The 13,199-nt window shown below is 40.1% G+C and overlaps 1 protein-coding gene across 12 annotated transcripts in view; it reads left to right on the forward strand.

Annotated features, from left to right (window-relative positions):
* Positions 1-13,199, forward strand: part of PAK3 (p21 (RAC1) activated kinase 3) — a 257,986-nt gene that overhangs the window by 26,667 nt on the left and 218,120 nt on the right. For 2 of the 12 annotated variants that reach the window (XM_070258535.1, XM_070258525.1), the window contains exon 1: positions 12,246-12,500. The exons of 9 other annotated variants lie outside the window; for them this stretch is intronic. The gene's annotated coding sequence lies outside the window, so the exon portion shown is untranslated. Of the gene's footprint in view, positions 1-12,245; positions 12,501-13,199 lie in introns of those variants that run through there. One more of the 12 variants, XM_070258512.1, reaches the window with a different exon arrangement.

Consider the following 13,199-nt stretch of genomic DNA (forward strand, 5'->3'; position numbering starts at 1 on the left):
TTTTTAAATGTCAGCACACTACAGGCCAAGCAACATGCATATGTGGGCCACAATTTTTGAGACTTTTTATTTTTAAATAATTACAGATGCACAGGAAGTTGTGAAGATGTTACAGAGCAGTCCTATGTACCCTTCACCCAGCTTCCCACAACGGTTACACCTTACATAACCATTGTACAACATCAACCCAGGAAGTGGACATTGGCACAATGTGTGTGTATAGTTCTATGTCAGTTTATCACATGTGTGGGTTTATGTATCCAATACCACAGTCAAGATATAGAACTATTCCATTACTGCAAAGATATCCCTCCTGCCACCCCTAAAGAGTCACACCCACTTTCCTATCCCCACCATCCCTAACCCCGGCAACTACTAATCTATTCTCCATCTCTATAATTTTGTCATTTCAAGTATGTTGTATAAATGGAATCATATAATATGCAACCTTTTGTGATTGGCTGTTTTACTCAGCATAATGCCCTAGAGACAGATCCAAGTTGTTGCATATGTTAATAATTTATTCTTTTTTAATGCTGAGTAGTATTTCATAGTATGGATAGACCAGAGTTTGTTTAACCATTCACCTTTTGAAGGACATTTTTGTGGTTTCCTGCTTTTGACTATTATAAACAAAGCTACTATGAACAATTGTGTAGAGGTTTTTGTGTGGTCAGAAGATTTCCTCTCTTGGATAAATGTCCAGGAGTGTGATTGCTGAGTCATAAGTTAAGTACATGTTTAGTTTTATAAGAAACTGCCAAATTGTTGTCCAGAGTGGCCATACCAATTTACATTCTCATGAGAAATGTATGAGTGAGCCAGTTTCTCTGCATTTTTGCCAATATTTGGTGTTGTCACTACTTTTTTTTTACTTTAGCCAATCTCATGTACTGATATCTTGTTGTAGTTTTAATTTGCATTTTCCTAATGGCTAATGATATTGAACAACTTTTAACAGTTCTTTTTTTCCTAAACATTGATACCTGAGCTAACATCTGTTGCCAATCTTCTTTTTTATTCCTTCTCCCCAAAGCCCCCCAGAACATAGTTGTATATTATAGTTGTAGGTCCTCCTAGTTCTGCTATGTGGGATGCCGCCTCAGCGTGGCTTGACAAGCAGTGCTAGGTCCGCGCTCAGGATCCCAACCAGCAAAACCCTGGGCCACCAAAGCCAAGTGCGTGAACTTAACCACTCGGCCATGGGGCCGGCCCTTTGAACAACTTTTTGTGTGCTTATTTGCTATCCAAATATCCTCTTCAGTGAAATATCTATTCATGTCTTTTGCCTATTTTCTAATTGAATTTTGTGTTTTTTACTGTTAAGCATTGAGATTTCTTTATATATTCTAGATACTAGTCCTTTGTCTGATACATGGTTTGCAAATATTTTCTCTCAGTATTTAACTTTTCTTCTTTTAACACAGTCTTTTGTGGAGCAAAGTTTTTAATGTTTATAAGGTCCAATTTATTGATTTTTCTTTTATGGATTGTGCTTCTGGTGTCATGCCTAAGAACCCCTCACCAAGCCCTGGGTCCCCAAGATTTTTTCCTGTATTTTCTCCCGAAAGTCTTCTATAAACTATATATAGTTTGTAAAGCTATATGTATGTATAGTTTTACATTTAAATCTATGATCCATTTTGAGCTAATTTTTGTATAAGTTATGAGGTTTAGGACAAAGTTCATTTTTTTTTGCCCATGGATGTCAAATTGCTCCATTATCATTTGTTGAAAAGGCTATCTTTCTTCCATTGAATTGTTCTTGTTCTTTTGTCAAAAATCAGTTGGGCATATTTGTATGGGTCTATTTCTCGGTTATCTTTTCTGTTCCATTGATTTCTGTGTCTATCCTTCTGCCAATACAATACCCTCTTGATTACTGTAATTGTATACTAAGCCTTAATATTGGGTAAAGCAAATACTCTCACTTTAGCCTTCTTTTACAAAATTGTTTATTCTAAGTCATTTGTATTTTCAAATATATTGCAGAATAATATTGCCTAAGTCTGTAAAAATCTTGCTGGAATTTTGATAGGAATTGCATTCAATGTGTATATCAATTTTGGGAAAATTGACATTTTTACTATATCGAATTTCCCAATCTATGAGCACAGTATGTCCATTCATTGATTTAGATCTTTGATTTCTTTCATCATTGTTTTTTCAGTTTTCAGCATACAAGTCCTGTACAGATTTTGTTAGATTTAGCCCTAAGTACTTTTTTCCCCCAATGATTGTAAATGGTATTGTATTTTTAATTTCTGTTTTCACATGTTAATTGCTAGCATATAGAAATACTATTGGTTTTTGTATAATGATATTGTATCCAGCAACCTTAATAACATCCATTATTAAATCAAAGAGCATTTTTAATAGATCCTTTGATATTTTCTACATAGATGATCATGTCATCTGAAAATAGAGACAATTTTCTTTCTTCTTTTCTGATTTGTAAGCCTTTTATTTACTTTCTTGCCTTATTGTGCTGGGTGGTACTATGTTAATAGCAGTGATAAGAATAGAAATCCTTGCCTGTTCCAGATCTTAAGGGAAAAGCATTCATTCTTCCATCATTAAATATGATGTTAGCTGTAGCTTTTTTTTTTATCAGCTCATTGAGATATAATCCAAATGCTATACAATTCACCCATCTAAAGCATACAATTCAATGCCTTTTAGTATTCACAGGACTTTGCATCAATCACCACCATCAATCTTAGAACATTTTCATTACCCCCCAAAGAAACCATATACCCCCTAGCTATCACTACCCAATTCCCCATCTCTCCCAGCCCTAAGCAACCACTGGTCTTCATTCTGTCTCTGTAAATTTGCCTATTCTGGACATTTTATATAAATGGAATCATACAATATATTGTCTTTTTGTGTCTGGCTGTTTTCACTTAGCATAATGTTTTCAAGGTCCATCCATGTTGTAGCATGTATCAGTACTTCATTTCTTTTTATTGCTGAATAAATATGCCATTGTATGCACATGTCACATTTTCTTTATCCATTCATCTGTTGGTCATTTGGGTTGTTTCCACTTCATGGCTGTCACAGTTGTCTTTTTATTATTGAGTAAGTGTTCTTTATATATTCTAGATACAAGTCTTTTATCAGATATGTGATTTGAAAGTGTTTTCTCCCATTCTGTGGATTGCCTTTTCACTTTCTTGATAGTGTCCTTTGAAGTACAATTTTTTTTTAATTTTAATGATATCCAGCTTATCTAATTTTTAGTTGCTTGTGTTTTTGGTGTCATATCTAAAACGTGATTGCCTGATCCAAGGCCACTAAGATTCATGCCTGTTTTCTTCTAAGAATTTTATAGTTTTAGCTCTTACATGTATGTCTTTGATCGATTTGAGTTAATTTTTTATATGGCGTGAGATAGGAGTCCAACTTCATTCTTTTGCATGTGCCGTTTGTTGTCCCATACCATTTGTTGAAAAGACTATTCTTTCTTCATTGAATTTTCTTGGCACACTTCTCAAAAATCAATTGACCATAATTGTGAGGGTTTATTTCTGGGCTCTCAGTTCTATTTCATTTTTCAATATGTATATATTTATGCCAGTGCTACACTATCTTGATTACCGTAGCTTTGTAGTAAGTTTTGAAGTTTAGAAGTATTGGTTTTCCAGCTTTGTTGTTCTTTTCAGGATTGTTTTGGCTATTTGTGGGTTCCTTGCATTTCCATATCAATTTGTAGGAATGTCAATTTCTACAAAAGAGGTAGCTGAGATTTTGATAGGAATTGCGTAGAATCTGTAGATCAACTTAGGGAGTATTGCCATGTGAACAATATTAAGTCTTCCAATCCATAAACATGGGATGTCTTTTCATTTATTAGGATTAGGTCCCATTTATTTGTTCCTTTTACTTAGTTCTTCTTTAATTTCTTTGAACAAGGTTTTGTATTTTCCAGATTATAAGTTTTGTACTTATTTTATTAAATTGAATTCTAATTATTTTATTCTTTTTGGTTCTATTATAAATAGAATTGGTTTCTTAATTTTGTTTTTGGTTTGCTTATTGTTACTGTATAGAAATAAAATTGATATTTTTGCGTATTGATCTTATATCTTGCAACCTTGCAGAAATTGTTTATTAGTTATAATTGGTTTTTAGTGGATTCTTTACCATTTTCTAGATACAGATTGTATCATCTGTGATTAGGTATATTTTTACTTCTTCCTTTCCCATTGGAATGGAATGCCTTTTATTTCATTTTCTTGCCTAAATGCCCTGACTAGACCCTCCAGTACAATGTTGAATAGAAACGGCAAAGGTGGACCTCCTTGTCTTGTTCCTGATCTTAGGGGGAAAGCTTTTAGTCTTTCACCATTAGTATGATGTTAGCTGTGGGTTTTTCATAGATGCTCTTTACTAGGTTGAGAAAATTCCTTTCTATTTATAGTTTGTTGAGTGTTTTATGATGAAGGGGTATCAAATTTTGTCAAATGCTTTTTTCTGTGTCTATTGAGATGAACATGCGGTTTTTGTCCTTTATTTTACTGAAGTAGTATATTACATTAATTGATTTTTGGATGTTAAGCCAACTCTGCACTCTTGGAATAAATCCCAATTGGTCATGGTGTATAATCCTTTTTAGATATTGCTTGGTTTAATTTTCTAGCTGTGGGGTCTTGTTTGTTTATTTTTGTTGTTGTTGTTGTTGTGGATGTTCTTTATCAAGTTGAGGAAGTTCTTCTCTATTCCTAGTTTTCTGGAAGGTTTTTATCATGAAAGGGTGCTGGATTTTGTCAAATGCTTTCTTGCATCAGTTGACATGATCATATCATTTTTCTCATGTAGCCTGTTGATATGTTGGATTTTCAATGTAGCCTGTTGTATTTTCGTTTTCGTTCTGTTCTGTAGGTGAGAAATCCTTATAGACTTGACAGGATTTTCTGTTCAAGGTGTCAGCTGGGCTGGGCTCTTATCTGGAGGTTCTTGGACAAATTTCTTCTGAGTTTATTCAGGTTTTTGGCAGAATTCAGTTCCTGGGGGGTATATGTCTGAAGTTCACATTTTCTTGCTGGTTGTCAGCCAGGGGTCACTCTCTGCTCCTAGAGGCCACCTACATTCCTCCTTTTGTGGCCCCTCAATCTTCAAAGCCAGCGACCTGGCAACCTGGCATGTCAAATTCTTCTCAGGCTTCAAATCTCTCTGACTTTCTCTTCTGCTTACTAGCCAGAGAAACTCTGCTATTAAAGGGTTCATGTAATTAGATTAGGCCCACTCAGATAATCTCCATTTTGCCATATAATGTAATATAATCATTGGAGTGATTTCTCATCATTTTGATAAGTTTCACCCACATTCAGAGGGGAGGGAATTATCCAAGAGCAAGGGTCATTGGAGGTCATATTTAGAATTTTGTCCACCACAGTAATTAAGTTTAAAAAGTAAACTAATTTAAAGAAAACTGTGGGGTAAATGATATGGCCAAAATTTTGAGGCGTGCATGAAAAGAGTTTGAGACCCAGTGGAGTAGATCCTTTTCAGGTTCCTTCCGTATTTATTCTATGATTCCATAGTTGAGAAGTCATGGAATATTCTGCTCTTCTGTCCACTGCAAGGTAAAATGTATCAAAAATCAGAAGCTATTTTCTTAAAAAATTTCAAGGTCATGAAAGACAAGAAAAACTGAGGAACTGTTTCCAATTAAAGGAGACTAAAGAGACATGATAACAAAACTTAAGGATTAATCCATGTTTGAGTCCCATACCAGAAAATTGTTCCCGTTCTAAAAGATGTTATTGGGATAATTGGTGAAATTTGAAACAAGTCTTTGATTAGATGATAGTGTTATATCAATAAATATTTCCTGATTTTATGAACTATACTTTGGCTGTGTAAGAGAATGCCCTCTTCTTAAAGGAAATATATGCTGAATTATTTAAAGATAAAGGAGTATGATGTCTGCAACTTACTCTCAAATAGTTCAGAAAAAAATAGTGTGTGTATATACACATATGTACAGAAAAAGAGAAAAGGATGAAACAAATGTAAAATGTTAACATTTGGGGAATCTGAGTGAAGAGTATATGGAAATTTGTTTTTTAGCTCTCTTCATTTATTAATGGTATTCCATCTATACTAATTTATTTATTTATTTTTTAAAATCTTTATTATTTGTTTGTTTGTTTGAGGAAGATTAGCCCTGAGCTAACATCTCCTGCCAATCCTCCTCTTTTTGCTGAGGAAGGCTGGCTCTGAGCTAACAGTCATGCCCATCTTCCTCTACTTTATATGTGGGATGCCTACCACAGCATGGCGTGCCAAGCGGTGCCATGTTCGCACCCAGGATCCGAACTGGCGAACCCTGGGCCACCAAAGCGGAATGTGCACACTTAACTGCCGTGCCACCAGGCCGGCCCCCGGAAATTCTTTACACTATACTTTTATACTTTATATTAATAGAGCTTCAGATGAGAATCACAACCCTAGCTGACACCTTGATTTCAGCCTGGTGAGGCTCAGTGTGGAAGATTCAGGCATACCATGCCTGGACTTCTGAACCATGGGAACTGTGAGATAGTAAATTTGTGGGTTTTTTTTTTTTAAGTGAGGCAAAAGTATTTTAGAAGCAATTGGAATGGAAGAAAGAGTAGATTCAAGAGATGTTATGGAGAGAAAATCACCACAATTTGGTGTCTGAGTAGATGTGGTCAGAGAGAGAAGAGCTGTGGATGGTTCTGAAGTTAGGAGCCTGGAAACTGGAATAATACTGACAGAAAGAGGCAAATCTAGAGGGAGAGCTGGTTGGGAGAAAAAATAAGTCTTAGGTATGTTAAGTTTGAGTGAACAGGGGACATGAGTGGAAAGGAACCATCCAGTAGAAAGGAGTTGGTTAAGGATTGAAGCCGAATAGAGAGGTCAAAGCTGGAGCCAGAGGTTTGGAAGTTATCACAATGGTTTTGGAGATCTTTGGAGCATCCGTTGTAAAGGGAAGAAAGAGGCTGAAAATAGAGGGATGTTTCTGCGTCCACCACTGCATACTCAGCTGGTTAGGAGAACTTGCTCTGAAATCAGACAGGTCCAGGTTTAAAATCCTAGCTTTGCTCATTTCTAGCTGTGTGACCTCAAACAAGTCCCTGAATGTCTCTGAGCCTCAGTTTTTTCAGCTGTGAAGTGGTGATACTAATCATAACCGCCTTGCTACAAGTATTGGACAAGATAGCCTTTATAAAGCACTTAGCCCATAGCTTGGCACGTAGTTGGAGTTGAAGAAATCGGAGCTATGATTGTTGGTTGGAACTATGATTGATTGATATTCCCTTTCATGTGTTTGTCTGCATTTAGATAGCCTTCTCCTAAAAGGCCCCATGCAGTTCAGTTCACTATGTTTTTCGGCTGGAATGAGGCAAGACTACCATGGCATGGCATCTTTTGCTTATGGAGGGCAGGTCCACAACCTGTCGCTGAAAAAGGTAGACTCCTGTCCTCTTCTGGCAATATGGGCAAACTAAGAGGAAGGCACAAGGAGGTCCAGGAAGTGAGAGTCAGAGCTAGGGCTGATGGAGCAAGGGCAGGCTCCAAAGACTTACTGGGATCACCAGGAGTGATTCATTCCTCAGAAGCCTTCCCTAGGCCATCCAAGGAAGGGATATTTGGAGGAAGGGGATAGCATGGTGTACGTGAGGGGTGGGTATAGTATACAAGGGGACAATTTATATTTATGAAAGGTGTTTGGTGCCTAGGTTGCCTGATACATATCTGGGGAGGAAGTGAGTTCTCAGAGAATGTGCCGGGTCCAGGAATGAGGAGATCTGGCTTTACCTGCTGGCGCTGATTCTCCCTATGGATGATGCAGCTCTGGGCACTACACCTCTAGCTTAATTTCCTCCCCCCTGCTGTAGCACTAATCAGTCTGTAGTCTTCTGTTACTAGATGTTAATGTAATCAACGAGATCACAATGACCTCAAGATTTCCTGATTAATCCTTTTTCCCCGCCTAGTCAGCACTACTTTCTTTAATTTCTCAGCGCTTGGCTCATTTTCTCAGCTCTCTTGGCTGTGCTCCATGTTCCAAGTACCTTTTTCCTGTACTGGGGAGAGGGTTTGGGTGAAGTGCTGGAGCTCTGGGCTGCTTGGCAGCAGCTGATGAAAAATCCCTGTCCTTGAATGAAGGCATACTCCCCAAAGAGGAAGTTTTTGGGTTTTAACAAAAAGCAATCTCAGAAAGGGACATATGGAAATGGTAAGTGTGTATATGTGTGTGTGTGTGTGTGTGTGTGTGTGAAAGAGAGAGAGGGAGAGGGAGAGATTGATTGAGAGGTATCAGGATCTTGTAAATAAATGAGGAATCTTGAGAAACTGGTAGGAACAAACTGAAATCATTATTTCAGCCCAGGCCAAAGGAGGCACAGAAAGAAACCTGCTGAGGCCAAGATCAGTATCAGGGATTACCAATTTTCCAGAGGCCACTTGTGCTTTGAGATCCTCAGTGGGAAGGAGCTTAAGATACAGGGACAGATAGATCTGCTGCTTCGGTGGGCAGCTGGAGTTGATGCAAACTGCCCAAAGCAGGATGTGTGATTTTTCTCCTACGATATTCTTCTTCCTGTCAACCGCACTTAGTAAATGGCACTACCACTTAGCTGGTTGCTTAAGTCAAACTCCTAGTCATTATCCTGAGGTCCTCTCACTCCCTTACACATCACATCCTAGCTGTCAGCAAATCCTGTTGATCTACCTTCAAAATATATCCTGAATTTGCCTACTTCTCGCTACCTCCTCAGCTATGACCTAGGGTGAGCCACCATCATCTCTCTCCTGAACCACTGCAACAGCCCCCAAATAGTCTTGTCTACTTGCTTTGACTCTTTCTGCCAGGGCTGCCATGCATGGATGTTCAGGTTGTGTACTACACAAGGGCACCATAGCTATGGGTGTGCCGTTTTTTGTCATAGGCAAGAACTAAGTTACATAAGAATGTGCAGATGGGGGCAGACATTCTGGGCTTCTTGGCTCCAAGTCAAGCAGAGGAAGAGAGCCTGCTCCTCCATAAACCTATACCGGTATACATGGTCCTGTGCAGACTCTAGAGAGCACACATACAGAAATACACACACACATAAACACACACATTCAGTGGCATACTTAAGTGGGTTCTGTCCCGCCCAAGCCCTGGGCGTTCCCTGAGGTCACTTCTCTCCCTCACTACCCATTGCTTGCACAGTCTAAAGTCCCATCCCTCCTACCTACAGCTGCCTTGTCTGGGGTGGGGGTGGTAGAACAGTGGAGTGCAAAGTACTGTTGATGGTACACATACTCCAGGGACAAGAAATGCATAAATGAGAAGAATGTGGGTGCACAAAGCCAAGGCTGCTGCCTGCTAGGACTCTGGCCAACTCCCTTGGGCAGGACTTAAAGTTGTTTAGGTTGCTCATTAAAAGACTAACCTTGGGGCTGGCCCGGTGTAGTGGTTAAGTTTGCATACTCCACCTCGGCAGCCCGGGGTTCTCAGATTCAGATCCCAGGTGCAGAGCTACACACCGCTCATTAAGCCATGCTGTTGCGGTGTCCCACGTACAAAATAGAGGAGGATTGGCACAGATGTTAGCTCAGCAACTCTTCCTCAAGCAAAAAGAAGAAGATTGGCAACAGATGTTAACTCAGAGCCAAACTTCCTCACCAAAAAAAAAGAAAAGAAAGAAAAAAATACCCTGTGTGTGTGGGGGTGGAGACTAACCAAAGTTTTTATTGTTTTTAACTTGAGGAAGGGGCATCTATTTGGAAGTCATACAAAGACATTGCATCAGAGAGTGGTAGCCCTGCCCCTAACAACTCCATATAATTGTTAGCAAGAACTTTAACAAACATTGGAGTATATTGATCCTTTGCTTAAGACCTTTTGTTATTGCCCAGTATTCTTAGGATGAAGACAAAACTCCTTACGTGGTCCACAAATCTTGAATGATCTGGCCCCTGCCTTCCTCTGCAGCCACATGTCATAACACCCTCTCTCGTGCCCCGCACCCAACCCCAGCCACTCTGACTTTCTGTCCCTGGAGCGCATTAGCTCATTCCCATCTCATTCATTATATTTCTTGTCTATTTGTAACCCCTCAGCCCCTTCTAGAGTGTTAACTCTATTAAGCAGGGACTTTGTCTTGTTCACTATTGTGTCTTCATCACCTAGTGCAGTGCCTGCAACATAATAGGTGGTCAGTAAATATTTGTTGAGTGAATAAATACATGAACAGGAAAATGGCCAATTTCGACCCACCCGAATGGCTCTAAGATCAACCTCGGTTCAGCCCCATCTCTAGTGCACATTCAGATCCTCTGGTGAATTGAGATGGACAGAAAATGTGGACTGTTAAATATCAGAAAGGTGAAAACCAATTTGGCCAGGAGGAATAATAATCAGCATAACCAGCAGTTACTGAGATATTAGCATTGTTCTAGGCACTTTGTTCATTTCATCTGCCCAGTAGCCTTATGAGGTATAGTCTAGCATTATTCCCATTTGATGATGAGCAAACAGAGACCTGGAGATTCAGTAACTTGGATTCAAACGCAAGCAGTTTGACTTGAATCTCTGCTGTACTGCGGAGGAGTGAGAATACTCTCATGTCCTCTGGTTTCTTTTTTGAAATGCCCTGGGAATGTTTCCCCTGTGCGCAATCTCATTGTCTTGAACCCAGCCCTAGGAAGCAGGTGGGAGAGGGGCACGTGCTATGTTGGCAAGCAGCAGCGAGTGCAGATCTAGTTAGTGTCCCCATGGGGAAGGAGCCACTTCAGTGATTGACAATGTAAATGAAAAAGCTGAGATATTTTGTACTTTCTAGATATTGAAATCTATAAAACCATCAAATTCTAAGTCAAGCTCACCAAACTAAAAGGGAGTTGCAGTCACAAAGCAAATTTAACACCTCTTCCAATTTTTCTGACGTCAAGTGGAGTGCTTCCACTGAGGTGAGAATGGCATTAGCTTGAAGCTCTATAGGGCTGAAACCTCAGCTATTACAGGGCTAGACTGCACCCGCAACCTTCACATGGGAAGAGAAATTGACTAGGGGAAGAGAATCGAGGGGAAGAGGCAACTGACCAGGCAGGGTTTGCAGCCCTGACTATGCATAAAGAGAATGAAAATACAGCAAGAGAGGGAAAATGCAGAGTAATCCTCATCTTTAGGATGTTAGCATGCTCATGGGTATAATAGAAATGTTGTTTTCTTTATCCCACTTTTTTGACCTTCTTTAACAAAAGATGACTGTTTAAAACACAATTTGAAATCAGTTTGACCCTTCATGCTAACAGCCAGAATCACAAATTTGTGGGCTATACTTGGAGCTTTCCCCATGTATATATATATATATATATTTTTATTTTTTTTTGAGGAAGATTAGCCCTGAGCTAACATCTGCTGCCAATTCTCCTCTTATTGCTGAGGAAGACTGGCCCTGAGCTAACATCCGTGCCCATCTTCATCTACTTTATATGTGGGACGCCTGCCACAGCATGGCTTGCCAAGCAGTGCCACGTCCGCACCCGGGATCCAAACCGGTGAACCCTGGGCCACCAAAGCAGAACATGCACACTTAACCACCGGGCCGGCCCCTCCCCATATATTTTATCAGAATCCTAGAACCAGGGAAAAGATCTAACAGACCATTTGGTTCAACCCATTTACTTTATAGATGATGAGACTGAGGCCAAGAGAAGGGTGTCTTGCTTTTATTTTCACCAAGCGTGTGTGCGTGTGCGTGTGTGTGTGCGTGTGTGTGTGTGTGGTAGATTTTCCTCAGGCACTATTAAGGGGAGAGACAGAAAGACCTGCATTGTGAAGGGGTAGGGGTGAAGAAAAATGTTAGAATCGATACAGTATTTGATAAATAGCTAGTCATTTGTCACATAAATATGTACACATTGCAAACAACACCCCTCTCTGTGGCCGAAACAGAAGGGATGTTCTCAACAGGGGGAGGGCTTCAGCCCAGGAGGATAAATGGGGGTCATTCATCCCTCCAGCCCCTTCCTGCCATTGCACAGATCGGCCCAATCCACCTCCTCGGTTTTCTGTGGGCTCTCAACATTTTGCTTGGCAGAAACTTCCAAACGCTGCTTCGCTAGTGGCTGGTGGCATTTAACCTCAGTGGGAGGGATGGGGCCTCTTCCTTTCATCATGGAATCCATTATTTTTCTTTGAAGCACAGTGCAGAGCTTTTTTACAAATTGCATGGCAAAAATAGAAATGCAGCCAGTCCTCAGCCCAGCCCTGTGGAGGAGGTTCGGGGCAAACTGTCCCTCAGGCAGTGTGTATATAAAGTGTGCTCATTTCAGAACTTGATGGTAAATCATGTAGGGAGGGAGGCAGAAAGCAAGCTATCTCTTCCTCTTCTGCCTTAAAGGGAGATAGACTTGAAATGGGGTGGAGCTGGGAACTCTGGAGAAAGCCAGTACAAGTGCGGTAGTAGACCCTGCTGGAGGGAGTCAGAGTCGTGCAGCTTGGCTGTGAACTGGCCGGGAGACTTTGGGTAAGTCACTTGCCCTCTTTGCATCTCTGGTTTGTTATCTGCCTCTCCTGCCTCACAGGATAGCTGAAAGGTATAAATGTGGAGAAAACAGATAAACATATACTTTGGAAACAGTAAAACTCTACATTATAAAATGCAAATATTATTGTTGTTGTTTTATGTCTGCTCCTGGCCTCTGGTGGTAGGACCATCTTGGTGTATGACCCAGAAATTGAATCAGTATAGAATATTCCAGGACTGGTCCAAAGTCTCTGGAACTACAGAGGGGAGGGGATGGGAGGGGTCAGCAAGGGCAGGAACAGACCCCTCATGAGTCACAGCCCCACCACTTCCTTAACCCCTCTGTGTATGTTTTTCAGCAGCTTATTCAACATTTCTGAGCCTCAGTTTCCTCATCTATAAAGTGAGGTTGCTGTGAGGATTTAAGTGAGATAATGAAAGGAAAGCTCTTACACCAGCAGCACTGGCATGAAGTAGCCATTGGATAATAATAATTATTGACACTATTTGCTTTTGTGTGCTGAGGAGAACTGTGATTCTTTAGTGCCAGTGCATGGCTAGTTCTTGGTAAAAAATATAGATTGCTGCCTTCACCCCAGAGAAATTCTGATTCCATAGGTTTGGAATGGAGCCCAAGAATATGTGTTTTACAAGGACTCCAAGGGACTTTATGTGGGGCCAGATTTGGGAACCATTGGT

Source organism: Equus caballus, chromosome X (genome assembly GCF_041296265.1).
Source record: "Equus caballus isolate H_3958 breed thoroughbred chromosome X, TB-T2T, whole genome shotgun sequence".
Classification (NCBI taxonomy): domain Eukaryota; kingdom Metazoa; phylum Chordata; class Mammalia; order Perissodactyla; family Equidae; genus Equus; species Equus caballus.